Source organism: Brassica napus, chromosome C9, assembly GCF_020379485.1.
Source record: "Brassica napus cultivar Da-Ae chromosome C9, Da-Ae, whole genome shotgun sequence".
Taxonomy (NCBI): domain Eukaryota; kingdom Viridiplantae; phylum Streptophyta; class Magnoliopsida; order Brassicales; family Brassicaceae; genus Brassica; species Brassica napus.
Window position 1 is genome coordinate 43314551 of NC_063452.1, and position 12591 is coordinate 43327141.

Sequence of the window (12591 nt, forward strand, 5' to 3'; positions counted from 1 at the left end):
CGTCAGAAATCGGCGCATTGCTTTTGGGGTACCATCTCCCGTAGAACGAGAAGGGACGACCGGATTTTCGAGATGATTAGTTGGGCTTTGGAGAGCGGCAGCGGTCCTCGGGTCGATCAGATGCGCATTGCTTCCGTGAGGGTCAAGGCCTACGAAGGCCCGCATGTCGACGAACTGTGAATCGAGCCTAAGCGGAGATAAGGCCAAGTCATTTTTGGGAATATCGCTGGGGTTGAGCTTCGAAGCTTCCTGCTCAAACTGCTTCTCTTGAGCAGAAAACATATCGATGGTCTCTTGAGGAATGTCGCGACCACCGGCTTTCAAAGCTTCGAGACGTTTCTTAGTTCCGAAGGCCTGACTCTGCAACAGCCGCATCGTGTCGAATGGCTCGCGACAGGCCCACCAATCACACAGATTCCCAAAATGCTTATTGCACTGTGCGACCACCTCAGTTTCGACCCTCACCCTTTCCTTTGTGACTTCGTAAATGTGCGAGTCCCTGAGCCGATCTAACTCTCTCTTGTACTCTGCGGCCTTAATTCCCATCTCTTCCTTGAGATTGGCCTTTCGCATTTCCAGAGCCGCAATAGTAGAACGAGCGATGGAAAGCTCAGCCTCAGCCGCGTCAGCTCGCTCTCGCTGGATCTTTCACCGAGCAATCGCTCGCTCTCTCTTTTCAGCCATCTCCCTGAACTCGTCCTGCCACTCTGCTTTCTTTCGACGATAAAGCCTGTTCTTGGCCGCCACTGCCTTCTCCGACCTCTCCAATTTCGCGCGCGCTTCCTTCAGCGCCATATCGTACTTTTCGATGACAAAGTTCATGCTTCCATCACCCTACGAGACATGGAAGCAAGACATTTAAGCTTAGGTAAACAAACGAGAGAAACGCGAAGAAGTCACAGGAAGAAACTTACCAGCAACTTAGTACGAGCAGCGTCGATATAATCATCCTTGAAGATCAGGTCCGTCACGGGCGGGAGAGGCTTCAGTCCGCACTTGAATTGGCTAACCAGTTCCGCACACTTGTGCGGGACATAGATAAGTGGAGTTGGCCCGTCATATTCAAATGAGACGCGGTCCGGAAACTCAACCCTTGAAGTCTTTTTTCGAGCCGGATCCCTACTAGCCAATGCCCCGGGAACTGATGAAGCAGGAGCCCTAGCAACACTTGGAACAGCAGCGGAAGGAGCTTGACGACTAGTCGTTCCCTGCTCGCCCGTTTGCTTCGACTTCTTCTTTATCTGAAGCGGAACTTCGGGCGAAGCATCCCTGGGCTCATCCGTCAAAGCCAAATTGAGAGACGGCTCATCAGTCGATCCCGCCCGAACAGCGGAACCAGCAACCTCGGTCCCTCGGACCACAACATTCTCCTCCAGAAGAGATTGTCGATTGCCCGACTACTTCTTCTTCTTTCTCTTCTTCTTGGACGGCTCGACAGTCTCCATCTGCTCGGTAGCGCCGGTCCCCTCGGGAAGCGTCTCGTGATCCTCGCCAGTGGAGGGATCATCGCGAGATCTCTTTTTGCTCTTCTTCTTCTCGGAGACAGCAGCGGTGGCATCGGGCGAAGGAGCCTGACGCTGGAGAGTCGCATCAGTTGTGTCGGTGATCATCACCTCGTTAGGAGGTTCCGATGGTTCAACACCCGGCAAACCCAGCTGAGTCGCCATCATAGCGCTTAGATCAGGAAGGCCCTTCATTTTCCTTGATTCGTTGATCCTCTTCTGCTCTTCTCTTGTAAATAGCGAGATCCGTCTCTTGACAATGTTCACCGCAGGGAGGTAACGCGAATTCCAGTCCCCTGCAAAACTCACAAAAAAAGACTTATGTTCGAAGAGAGAGACGAAAGGTCGCAGCAAGGCGAGGAAAAGAACGGACTTACTCCTAGAAATCCGATCGATGCAACGGCGAATCCTCTCCCAAGAAATGTTCCCCCAATGCTCTTGATCAAGTCTCGCAACCGCACGAGCGCTCGATAGGAACTCCTCCGGATACTCGCATGAAGTTGGATGATCAGCTGCCAAAAGAAAAAACAATGAGAATAAAGACGGTTAGTATGCGAAGAAACGACGCGAGTTAACAGAGGTATTCTGCCGAGCAGAGTATTCCATAACACCCCGTAGTCGTTATCCGGAGGATCCTCGAAGGTAGAATCATCGGACTTGATATAAAAATAGGACCTCTGCCAGTCGAACGTCTTGTTAGGATGTCCCCCTACTACGTTGTAGTTTGGTCGCATTTCAATCGACAGAATGCCTTCATCTAACGGGTTGATAGGCGTTAACTCCTCGAAAGCGCGAACACTCAGAGAAATGTCAATCTCAGCGGCCATTACAATCAAGGCAACCGCGATACGCCACGAGCCATTAAGAAATTGTCTTATTGCTGCACCTTGACGCCTCACATACGACGTAACTAGTTGAGGAATCGGGAACTAGAGCTTCGTCTCGTCTTGAAAATAAGATTCATAGACGCACTGGAACCCGACCGGTGGTGACCAATGCCTCTGGCTCCCCGAAGGGATTAGGAAAGTCACCCCGAATCCTCGACGTTCCCTCAGAATCCTCTTCACGCTATCGGGAGTCGACCGCGTCTTGATAACGTTCTCCCAAGCCTGGCCGCTCACATCTGGAGAGCGCAGGAACTCGGGAGCTAGAGCCGGGAGCTCCTTGAAGATTACCCCGGGGTAATAGCACGTCGGTACATAGTTAACGAGAGGAACTCCGTCTCTCGCACCTCCCGAACCGTCTCTTTCGCAGATCTACGGTTCCATTGGAGCTTTTCCTACTTCTTCTCGATATAGGCGCGCTGACTCGGAAACCAAAATTCTTTGGGACAACTCCAAACTCCTAGTGTCTATCATCGCCTCGCAATGGACCTGTTCGAACTCGTCGAGCGGAGTCCCGCTCGTGTCTCTCGCGGGACTGTATGCAGTCGCAACCTCCTTCCCTATCTGTTTACAAGATAACCTCCCACCAGAAGACATAACGCTGTCTATTCTACAACAACAATCTAGAGAGAAAAGAAGAGAGGAAGAGAGAGAAAATACCTGAATAACGCGGAGAAGAATGGAAGAAATGAGAAGTGGGCAAGTATTTATAGGGGACAAGTGGAGCATTTCCCTGAGGCGTCATCATTGGGTCTACGTGGGCCTACTTGGGCCTCGAAAGAGTACCTAGCCGCCCAAGAAACCGGCGCATCGCTTCGACTCCCCGAGATAACCGGGTCTGACCCAGATCAAACCGACGGTCGAGGTGAGAATCGGGTTTAACCAAACGGAAACCGGTTTAACCGGAATTCGATCAAATCGCCTAAATTCAAGAGTACGGGACGACATCTCGCGATATGTCGACCGAGCATCGCGTCTTCACGACGAACCGTCTATCCTTCCAAACCATTGCCCTTCCAAATTCATCGAGCTCGACAGAACGTCACTCACAGATGAACTAGGGGGACTTACTGTAGGGGATGGATTCGACAATCCCTCAAGGCCCGAAGAATAGACGGCTCGGCCCGTATAAGACATAGCGACAGCTCGGCCTGACGGCTCGGAGCGCCGATCCCTCGGCGCGACGCGAGAGTGCTTTTGGTCGATCGCACATCGACTAAACGCATCTGGCTCGATGGCTCCTCGAAGCAAAGTGGACTTTTCGGCCCAACGAGTTAAAAGCCCACGAAGGCGACGCGAGCTAGGTCGCGAAAGAGCACCAAGTCGGCTATATAAGGAGAGAAGGGTGCGACGTAAAGAGGATCCGAAATCACTCACACATACTCGGCGGCTAGATTAGGGTTTTACCTTTATTCTCTCGCCGTATTGTACTTTCCCGGCAAGCTTTCCGAGCTCTGGTTTCCTTTCTGTCGCACTTTTCCTCTCTTTGTAACCGACCAAACGCTTTTCCGACCATCTATAAGACGTCTTTGCTTAACCCACATCTGAAATCAAACGTTTCATCTTTTAATATCGTTTCCCGATCAAACAGGGCCTCACTGACGAGAATACGAAATGGAGGGGCAGGGACGGAACCGTAGCCGACGAGATGCAGAATTTGCCTCGCACGCACCGTCACGACACACTGTCACTTGCGCTGTCACCGCACACGCGCCACCACCTCCTAAGCGTGTGTCACCAGAGAACATTGAAAAACAAGCCGAAGCTCACCACAATTGAAACTCTCATGCCTCCACCAGAGATCCATAGCAGAAGAAAGGAAAGGTCTTCAGATCCGCGAAATCATCTGACCAAACCACTGTCGAACCTTAGCACCACCGGAGCGCCACCATCCAGAGGAGCTGACAAGCTGCGACGAGGCTTCACGACACCACTCGCTCCATCACTCTTGAGGAACCATAGGAGGCAAGGAAAATCAGAGCCAGTCAGAGACACCATTGAAACAAGAAGCGAGCCGAAGGTGGAGCAGTCACCGTCCTCTAGCGACGCCACCATCCAGAACGCGAACCGAGATCCAACGGAGTCACCGGATCTGAGACTGGCTCAAGACCTACGATGAAACCACGCCACCACCGAAGAAAGAGAGACAGGGGAGGAGACCAGAGACACAAGAACACAGAGTCGGAGCCCGGCGGTGGCGACCGCCGGAAAACAAAGGAGGAGGCCTGAAACCCTAGGCGGCGGTAGAAGGAAGGAGAAACAATGGGGACAAAAAGTTTTCGAGGAGAGATAAACTAATTCGTAATGAATGTTTTAAGGATTTTTATTTTATTTCTATGAAAACATGTATTCTATTAATGATTTTCGATGGTTAAAGGATTTTTATGTATTTTTGCTTCATAGCTGTGTTATTCTTGTAATTACAAAAATATAAGAGTTAATCTAGTAATTATATATATGGTTAGAGTTATTATAAGTAATTTCTTATTGTGTAAAGCATCATTAGTCATGGATATCTTAATATGAGCTTCTAGACAATATTTTATTAATATTTATTAAAATATTTTTATCTATCTATCTTTATATATAAAAGAAGCATTGTATCCATCCTGAGGCTGCCAGCTCGGATTCCACGTCGGAAATAGGAGCTCCCTCGCGCTGACACGTCGGATCCGCACCGTTTCACTAAAGTTTCTGTCTGAACGAGCTTCACGCGCTAACCAGAGGTTTCTTCTTCACGAGGCCCATATCCACAGATCTTATACGGAAAACCCTAATCAGTTGCTCCCTTCCTGATCTTCGTTCGTCTTCTATCGGCGCATCGATCGTCCAGAACCTGTAACGGTTATGCTTTTAATCGTCTTTAATCGTCTTTAATTCCTACCCCACTCAAATCAACCTCTTGAGCCGTTCATCGGCTATATTGTGTATAAATATGCTTCGATTTCACAGATGCGCTTTCCACGCTTTCCTAATCTCACACCTTGCTCATACTCAGACCTTACTCATCATCTTCTTAAATGGCTTTGACAAAGGTTTTCTTTTCCGATCTCAAGACTGGGCGGTGCTCATCTGTTGTGGAGGCAAGACTGCTTCGATTCTGGGAGGCTAAGAACGTTAAGCGTGGTGGTGAGCTGATGTGGATGGATCTGCTCATGGTCGATGTCAACGTGAGTTGTTCATCCTATCGCAGTCATTTCGTACTTTAAAATTATGATTATTAGTGTTGATTTGGTTTGTCGTTGATCCTTTGGTTTAGTATAGGTTTTGTCTTCCTGTGATTGTCAGTGTTGATTTGGTTTGTCGTTGATCCTTTTGTTTAGTATAGGTTTTGTCTTCCTGTTATAAAGATAGTTAATTACTTTTGAGTTCTTATGTAACTGATGGATTCTTATCTGCGTTTCAGTCAACCATGATGCAAGTCACGATCAGTGCTGGCCGTCTTCCACAGTTTCGGGATAGGCTCCTTGCCGGAACAATGTTTTCATTGTCCGGTTTTGATGTCTCCAGATGCGCACAGAATTTCCGGCTCACTGATTCGTCTTTTATGATCCGGTTCAGCGAGACTACCTTATTCCAACTGTTGACTGAACCTGACTCCCCCTTGCCAGAGGAAGCATTCCGGTTCCGTAACCAACAGGAGCTAATTGGTCTTGCCAATACAAACACTCAGCTACCAGGTATGTTGATCACAGGTAGCACGTACTTATATGTTGTTGATATTTTGAGTATAGAGTTAGGATCGGACTGGTATTATAAAGAAAATGATACCGGCTTCGAACTTGATGTAGACATCATATGTGAGATATTGAGTGTGAAGAGCACGGTTTGTGATCCTCCAGAGGAGAAGAATCGTGTTATGGTGACTCTGAAGCTGGAAAGGTAAATTTTTGACTCTCATGCTGTTTTATTTTTTCCATAATGTGCAGTGATGAATATATTTGATGTCAATTGATTCTCTGATATGTGCAGTGATGAGACCGTCACTTTAAGCTTCTTTGACTCTCAGGCGGTTACTTTCCATAACCAGCTTGAGGCTATGAGATCCGAAGGTCATGGTCGTAACTAGCATCAATCCCAAGATAGTCGGAGGTATCGAATTGTGTGGTATACTGTGATATCATAACACTTTTCTCCTGAAAAATTGCCATCTATGTAGGTCGTCTGTTTCTTAACGCTACGTCTGGAACGCACGTGTATTTTGATAAGAAGACTATAGCAGGAGCTGCTCGATTCTACAGGTATGAATGTCGTTAATCAGCCGTGTGTTTGTGTGTTCGGTTGTTCTTTGCCTAATCATTATGCTCTGCGTAGGCTGGTCGCCAGAGATCTGGTCTGCCGTCGGCCGCTCCACTGCTAAAGTCATATGCGAAGGTGGAGACTATGACCATCGCTGACCTCAGCAGTTTCGTCGTTTCTGCTGCATCTCAGGTATAATAGCTGTTGGTTTTGTTTTGTATTATTTTATCTGTAGTGTCAGTGTTCGCTTTTCATGTGAGTCTTGATTATATGTTGCAGGAGATTGATTTTCTGTGCACTGGGAAAGTTGTCCGGGTTGACACAAATAAGGGGTGGTGTTATGTTGCCTGCTCAAAATGCAGTAAAAAATTACAGCGGACTGAGTCTGCATTCACGTGTGGAGTATGCAACAATCCACATGCTGTTGGGGCCCTACGGTAAGTATCGCGTCTTATATATAAGGATTTACACGTCTGCTGGTGACCTGACCTCACCTTTACCATCTTCATATAGCTATCGTGTGGAGATGGCAATATCTGATGATACTGCGGAAGGAGTATTCGTATGGTTCGATGGTGTATTAACGAAGCTGCATAGTATCCGAGCAAGCGAAGCTGCACAAATGCTGGTATGACTCATAACTGTTTACATTCGTGATGTCAACGAAATCTTACTTCTCATCTTTTTTTTTTCTTACAAGGCTGAAGACGGTGTGAACCCTGAGGACACTAGGTTACCCCCGTTCATTGCAGATATGGAAGGAAAAACGTACACTTTCCAAGTGAGGGTCACTGCGTTTAACTTTACCGAGCATCACAAGACATTCACCATAACACGTATTGCTGAGGATCATGGTTGTCTACCAGTAGATGACGTCGTGAACAATGTAAGTTATGTGTGTATCGTGATGTTCAATTAGCTCCTTGCTGGTTGCATATACGTTTTTGCATATTGTACAGGGAGATGATGACGACGACGATGATGATGATGCCAGTCCGACCATCGAGCCATCGTCTGCTGCAGGTGATCAAGGTGGAACCAGTAAGGCGCGTAAGAAGACTGGCGCAGGGGCGTCAAAGGTGGCGAAGAAGGCACGTGCTGGTTGAGATATATCAACAATTAATAATGTTCAGACTATCGTTTACATAATGTTTATGCATGTTTATTTGATTTCGCAAATTTGAATATTTCTGTTTTGGATATTCCCCATTATATGGGCCCTTACGGCCTGCATTTCGGTTCGGTTTTAATTATGAGGTGTTAACCTTCCGGTTAGTATATTATTATTTATGTTATTTTTACGGTTAGTCTATAATTATTTATATTAAATTTTTATGTTACATTGTATGTGTTAAAAAATATATATAGGATTTTCTATCGTTAGTTACGTATCTATATAGTAAGCTTTTGTGTTTCCCATTCGCGGACATATGTTTTTATAATGTCGATGGAAAAATACATGAGTATAATATAATATATATATATATTTAAATATAATAACATATAACTCATTCCTTTGTCATTACCATTGAAACACTATTTAATTTGTACAACTGACGCAATAGTTGCTTGCTATTATTGTCCAGGCATCCATAATCCTAAATTTAATATATCTACCAACTAATTAGGAATGTATAACAAAAATCAGACAAACCATCAAACTCTCATGCATTTCTCCCTCCAATAACAAAAAAAAACCACGCGACATACGAACAACTAAGATTAATATACTAATACTTTAGTTTCAAGATCATCTTATAATTGACACCCCGCCCTACGGGCGGGCCGACCCTAGTATATATTACTATAAGGAAAACATTACCTTTTTTTTCCTTCTGCCACGTAGAAAATAAGGTAAGAAGAACGCGTCACGTGTATTAACTAAATCAGTTATGAACTTGGTTTTGTTGGATCTCTTAATGGCCTCCGTTTTTCTTTTCATTTTACATTTTTACGGGCATGTGTTGAGCTCTTAATCAGGCCCTCTTGGAGAATCAGCCGCCTCCATTAACAACACTTCTCACCCTCGCCGTTCTTCATACCGTCATAAAAAAAGACTGGATCCGTTACAGATTCAGGCTGAATCGAAGCGTCTCATGAACGCAATCATTAACAAAATCTCTCCACCACTCTCACGATCTGTCAATGAATGCATCCCCATTACTTCCTTTCTCAGAATCTTCAATTATGAAAATGTATTTGTTGTCCTGTGAAAATCATCAGTTCAATTTTCTCATTCATAAGCTTCCTAACTCTAAACATCTCTTCTTCAAGGAGATGTGTGCTTATCACAACATTTGTGGACATCTAGACCAACCTAGTCAGCATCGTCGGGAGCAGCAGAGCTGTTACGCGGAACGGTGAGAATTGCGGAGAGTGAGGAGGAGGAATACTCGGATATGGTGGAGGATTGGAGTCGTATGGAGCAGACGAGCAAGAAGCAGAGGAGAGGGGAAGGAGTATGGGTGGAGTTAAAGCTGATGAGAGAGGAAACGGCGTGTATGTTGGATGATCCGGTCCAGGGCGTGTGGTAGAAGGCGTTGGAGCTGGTCGAGAGGAAGGTTGGGTACGAGTAGGAGGCGGGGGAGCTGGAGAAGCAGACAATGAAGTGGATGAGATATCATAGCAAGAAAGCGAGAGAAATGGAGAAAGTTAAGCTAGAGTACCAGCTGACGGAGACTTAGGATGGAGAGGATGATTCTGATTCTGCGGCGGAGAGAGATTGAGTTGGCTGATTAGAGTCGGTAGGTGAATGGGTTGAACCGAGTTCTGCAATCGGGTGAGCTGATTAATGTTAGGATACTCACATTGTCGACATAATTAGCAAAGTCAATTTCGTTAGTGAAGTCAAAAGGTATTTACATGATTGATTAGTAAAGAGTAAGCATATCTGAACTTCATATTTTTCTTAGAGCTTTGTGAAAGATGGGAAATGAGTGATGATGTTTGAATCAGTCTTCTCGCATGTTATCGTAACTGAATCTGAAACTAAATCTCTTAAAGCAAATAAAAAATTCTAAGGAAATGGATGATGAAAAATATATAAAATAGCAACCAATGAAATAATGAATAACGTATAATGTATAATCGAATCTTTCAAATATTTATCAAAAACAAAATCTTTCAAATTTGAAACAAAATATTTCATGCCTTGTTATTGGATAAGTTTCAAAATGCAATGACCTTCATGGAAGGGTCTGCTGTGGCTTGCAAATGCTTGGGGTAGTGATAAGATGGTCAAGACGTTACAGACCTAACTTCAATTAGTATTAAAAAGTCTTTTAAGAAGTAATATAAATTAATACAAAAAGGTTAGAGAGAAGAGCAGTCCGAGAAGTTGGCTACAGAAAAAATAGTTTCTCGCCTTCATCTCCTGATCCATCTTTGCGTCTACCGGTACTCTGGTAACTAATATGTAATTATTCTTCTCTGTTCCTTTGTGAGTTTTATATAATCGCAACATTGGACTGTTATAGGAAAGAGAAGTAAATAAGCCTACAGATGAAATGGAAAAATATTGCTTATTTTTCTATCGCAGGTATATAATTCATAAATGATCCAAGTAATTCCATTCCTCTGTGAGTTATGTTTTATTGGAAGAAAATTTTCGGTGTGACCAAAATGAAAATTCCATGGAAATTTCAGAATTTTGGTAACACCAAAAGAAAAATCAAGAAATATGTTTGAAGCAATAGAAGCAATGTTTGAAAGAAACTTTCGGGTTCTTATCTTTGATGACAGCCAGGAACATCAATATAATAAAATATTTATCTCTCTTATACAATTTTAAAAAATTTCACATTGGCTGTGATTTGCGATTAATAAATCAGACGTCTTCAGCCAAAATATGATTTTAGTTATGAACACTACAACAAAAACAAAATAACCTCTTTTTCTTATTGTGGGAAAAACAAATGTCGATACATTTATAAGTATTTTTTAATAGATTTCATTTCAAGCGAACAAACAGTACATATTTTATAAATAAACAAAAAGACAAATTATTTTTCACGTAATTCACCTAATTGCAAATATTTTGAAGTATAAACTCCTAAAATAATATATAATGTGATTTCACGTAAATAATGTTCTATACAAAATACATAATTAAACTTTTGACACTAAAAAATATTAATTCGAAAATATTTACTGAATCTCCTCGCTGCGCGTAGCGCGGATTTCCCCTAATTATATAATAAATATAATTATCTTGAAAAACAGCATAACCATTTACAAAAGAACACGTGACACATAGTTTCTCATGTTTTTTTTTAAGTTTCTTAAGCAATGACCGACTCTACCTTTTTCTACTTTTTTCCTGCTTTTTGTTTATTTATTACTCCCTCCGTTTCCGAAAGTAAGATTTTCTAAAGTGTTCACGCTTATTAAGAATTCAATAAATTTTTATAATTTAATTTTTATAATTTAATTTTTCTTTTACTTTATTATACACTTTCCAGTAACTTTTCACCAATGAAATTTAATAAATTCAAATATTTTCATTCATGTTTCTTAAAAGTATAAAAAATACCTTAAACATATACAAAATCTATCTTTGTGGAACAAATAAAAAATCTAAAATATTTTACTTTCAGGAAGGGAGAGAGTATTATTTTAGTGTTAGAAACTATGGTACTACCTTTGATTCTGCCCTAAAGCTTAATAATACAATTTAGCCCTAAAAAAAATCAACTCAAATAGAGAGAAAGACAGAAAATGGATAATGAACCCAAATAGAAAGAGAAACAAAAGATGGTATAGTGGTTTCCACTAGAGGAAGAGTTGCCCTGTTGGTCCAGGCCAGAGATCGACTCCCCTTTAATGCGAAATTATTAGCTCCACATGTGGCCACGCGGATATGGGCACATGCTTACGGCCCATTGGAATACCCGGGAGAGGATCCATCCGTGGGTTGCACTTCCCACCCGAGGGTTAGGTCTGTGTCTTTAATAGATCCGGGTTTAAACCCTTTAAGTTAAAAAAAAAAAAAAAAAAAAGATGGAAAGAAATAGGGAAGCGGGACCTTTTGACCAGAATAACCTTTTCAAAGGTGGATAATGGTTTTTTTTTACAGATAATGAAAGAGCGATCCTAGGTTAAAGATTCGTCACCATCAGAAAATAGAAACCCTTTAACTTTGAGGTTCCTTAGACCATGCAAGGGGTCCTTAAGGTTTTTTTTTTTTTTAATAAAAATAAAAAATAAATCAATCGCGGACCGCCATGTGTCGGTGGAGCCCGCTGCCAAAAACCCCCAATTACTGATCTTTATTTGGCGATTTTGGAGAGTAGTTTTTAAATTTTTGTGGGATCCACGCGTCAGTAGGATCCACATTTTGTCAAAAAACCTCCCTAAGAGCATGATTATTGCTAGGACAAGTTTAAGAGTCCTTAGCATTTTTTAATAATATATGAAGATTAAGGACAAATTAAAGGGATAAAAGGAAATGTGTAGAATATTGGTAAGTCTTTAACATTGTCCTTAACCTAGATCGAGAACGACAAAATACATGCAAGACCATGGAGGAAACAAGCCTGCTTTACCTTGGAATAGGCGGTGGAAAAAAGACGAAGTTGAATCGGCGGTGGAAGGAAGACAACGGTGATTCGCCTTGTATGAGACACCAGATCGGTACCGAGATCGAAAGGAAAAGATGACGATGAAGAATCGAGAATCGTCACGTTTCGTAATTCTCCGGTGAATCACCTCAAGAGTCCCAATCGCCTTCGAGTGTTTCGCTCTCGAACGAAAATGAGAGTGAATCGGAGACGCCTCTCGGTTTCCCTTCCAAAATCTGTCGGCTACTATCGTACCGACACGTGGCAACATAGGACGCGCCTCAAAATTCCTTAATTAAGGAACGTCCTACGTTATTACACTCAATTTTGATTTATTTTCGGCAATTAAATGCTAAGGACTTTGCCTAAGATATGGCGATAATCTTGCTCTAAGAACCTTGGGATGTT

General features: G+C 43.0%; 1 long non-coding RNA gene across 1 annotated transcript; it reads left to right on the forward strand.

Moving 5' to 3' along the window:
* Window positions 1-1968: 1968 nt before the first annotated feature.
* Window positions 1969-9595, forward strand: LOC125592977. Its single transcript, XR_007328829.1, has 2 exons — window positions 1969-5556; window positions 5793-9595. It is a non-coding gene; the product is annotated as an uncharacterized LOC125592977 (long non-coding RNA).
* The last annotated feature ends 2996 nt before the right edge of the window (window positions 9596-12591 follow it).